The sequence below is a fragment of the Mus caroli genome, chromosome 12 (genome assembly GCF_900094665.2).
Source record: "Mus caroli chromosome 12, CAROLI_EIJ_v1.1, whole genome shotgun sequence".
In the NCBI taxonomy this organism is placed as follows: Eukaryota; Metazoa; Chordata; class Mammalia; order Rodentia; family Muridae; genus Mus; species Mus caroli.
This window is the reverse complement of record NC_034581.1, coordinates 12,630,864-12,634,332: the sequence shown is the minus strand read 5'-3', so window position 1 is coordinate 12,634,332 and position 3,469 is coordinate 12,630,864.

The following is a 3,469-nucleotide window of genomic DNA, read 5'->3' as shown; positions in this document are numbered from 1 at the left end:
GAGATCTTCCTGAGAAGTAAGCAATAAAGCTTTGCTGCAGAAGATTCCGGTTGTCCTGAGTGTGTTCTTGCCGGCGGGGACAAAAGCTCGGGATACCCCACACCTCTCCACTTTGTGCAAGTGATAAAGACACTTCTTAAAAGTTAGGAAAAAATCTCTTGCAGTCATCCATCTTCTATGTATCTTGCTGAATGACTCTACAAAACTGTTTTCTGGATGAGGTAGGGCAGTTGCACATATATGGTCATAGCCATTATGACACAAGACCTCTGCAGGCTCAGACCAGACAAAATCCCAGCATGGAGAGAGGAGGCAGGCATGACATCCTACCCCTACCTACACATTACTGGACCTATTGACAGTTGATAGCTAATGGGAAAGGGAGAGCCAGGTTTCTCTAAGGGTGCAGACGCTGGTGGGTTGAACATTCTCCACTGAAGGCTTTTCATTCAAGAGTATATGGTCAGCACATACTATACTTGATTGGTTAAAAAAAAAAAAAAGGAAGACAGGAGGTTGGGTTGGTAGGGAGGGGGAGCTGGGATAAATGTGGGAGGAGTGGGACTAGGAGATGTATGTAATCAAAATGCATTGTATAGAACTGCCAGAAAAGTAACAAAAAAAGAGGAAAAAAATAAAGGAGTTGGCTCAAGAGAGGTTAAGAGCATATAGGGCTCTTGCAGAGTACTTGGGTTTGGTTTCCAGCACCTAAATCAGCTAGTTCATGACTACTGTAACTCCAGCTATATGGGGTTTGATAGTCTCCTCTGGCTTCCAAGGGCACCTGAACTCATGTGTACAACCCACACATATCATTACAATTTAAAAACAATAAAAATAAGTCTTAGCCGGGCCTGATGGTGCACGCCTTTAATCCCAGCACTCGGGAGGCAGAGGCAGGTGGATTTCTGAGCTTGAGGCCAGCCTGGTCTACAAAGTGAGTTCAGGACAGCCAGGGAGAAACAGAGAAACCCTGTCTCGAAAAACAAAACAACATAAATAAATCTTGAAATGGGAATAAAAATTATATATTGACTTTGTGAAAACTAAAAAAAAAACATAAATGACTTGTAAGATCAGTGAACAGGCCATTCCTGGAGATTCTGTAACCTGACATGGAGGTAGATAGATAGGAAATGCACATTACTTTGTAAGCATGTAAGAGAACTCTCAAAAGACAGTAAACAAATGTAGTGGCATCCATTCTTTGTAGTAGTACAGATTAAGGAAACAATGTGTTCTTTATCCTCTGAACTGAAGAAAGTGTTGAAAATATGTGTACAGGGTCAGGAGTAGTTACATCAATGAGAATACACGCTATTCAACCTGTTTAAAAATTAGTGTTATCTACTAAAATTAAACACACAAAACAGTTTCAATAACCCTAGCCTGAGAGATGGACACATGAATGGGAAGCTGAGCACTAAGTCAGTACATTTTTGCAATTATGTTTGATAGACTAGGCAACTGGTACCCATGTGACTTCAATACCCATGTTTATGTGAGTGTGGGCATCTGATCAGAGTGAGCATGACAGAGTGAATTCGAGTCCCAAGGAGAGTGTTAGAGTAGGTTAAGACAGTCTTTTTCATTCCCCGTGGACACACTGCAAAGTTTACTTACATGTAGATATTTGGATATTCGTAAGCAGAAGAGCTGAAGGGAACATGGAGCAATAAGAGTGATAAGCTATACTTAGGATATGAAGAGATAATGAGCCCAGAAACATATTTCCCTTCTTCTCTTCAGCCCAAGCCAAGTTGGAACTGATTGCTCTTCCAGAGGTCCTGAGTTCAATTCCCAGTAACCACATGGTGGCTCACAACCATCTGTAAAGGGATCCGATGCCCTCTTCTGGTGTGCCTATAAACCTCTACAATGCACACACACACACACACACACACACACACACACACACGTATATATATAGTCTTGAAAAGGGAAAAAAGAAAAGAAAAGAAAGAAAAGAAAGGAAAAGAAAAGAAAGAAAAGAAAGGAAAAGAAAAAAAGAAAAGAAAAGAGAAGAGAAGAGAAGAGAAGAAAAGAAAAGAAAAGAAAAGAAAAGAAAAGAAAAGAAAAGAAAAGAAAAGAAAAGAAAAGAAAAGAAAAGAAAAGAAAATGCGAGGCCAAGAAAGGCATTTTTTTTTCTAATGGAAGGAGTTCTTTCTGCAGTGAACCAGTGGCTTTGAATGATGCCAAGTTTTAGCTTACTTCCTATCTGAGCTATGTTGTTGTTTTAGTGGATGCTTTGTTTTTCCTAGACTATTTGATTAGCTTGTCTTTCTCTTGATGGAAGAATAAATATGTGCTTTCACTTTGTGAGGCCCAATCAGTGGTCTCATCCAGTCTCTGAGTCACTCTATTTATCCCTTGGATTCTATTTCACTCCATCTTGAAGACATTCTCCTTGGAGCCTGCTAGCTTCCTGTTCTTACTTTGGTTTCCATCCAAGCTTACAATGTGTTCAACTTCCTGGTATTTGATTTACCAGAATTCCCAAGTTATCTTACTATTTCTCCCCTTCTATGGTTCACATGGGTTTTACCTTTGTTTTGGTGGTCTATGAATTAAGGCACCAGGAATAGACTGCCTTGGTGCTACATTGCTGAAGAGAATCCTCCCCTTCATACCGCCTTGTTGATTACAGTTGAACTTAATATGTAGCAATGGAAACAGTCATGAGAGTTTTTGAGGCCATTTCCTCTTTGCAGACAGACCTGCTGTGATTTGACCATGATGTCATCTTCTGAGTAAACTATTCCTCATGTAATGCAAGGTAGGTTGTAGCAAATTCTATTTTTCTACTCCATCCTCATCCTGGTTTGCTTATGTTATAAATTGATGACCTCCATTAACTGAAAGATGTGAGGTTCCTAAATATCTATTTGAGGCTCAGAATTCATTTGATGCCTTTGGAAATCCAGCATATAGCTGACATAATCAAATATGCTTTGACCTGAGACATGAACTCTTAGTCTTAGGAACCATATCTTTTAATCCTCACAACCCTGAGACCCTCATTGTGCCTGTGTATTGGATTGCCATTGTCCTAGATCACAGAGACCATGGATATTATGACCTTTTACATTATCAATAGTGTGTATGCATGTTCATGTGTATGTGCATGAGTGTGTGTGTGTGTGTGTGTGTGTGTACATTCAGTATATCTAACTTATTTTTTGAGACAGGGTCTTTCACTGAACCCAGAGTTCACCCATTCAACAGGAATATCTAGCCAACAAGCTCTAAAATTCTTTCTGAGCACACGCTCCTATGGACTAAGATTATAGGTAGGGAATACCATGTTTAGCCTTTCTTGTGTTGGGGTTCAAACTCAAGTTCCCACATTGATGGGACTGGAGCTTTAGCTACTGAACCATCTCCCCAGACAAAATTGTTTATTATTATTATTATTATTATTATTTTTATTTTTATAGTTAGCATGCAAAGTAACTGGCATTAGAACACA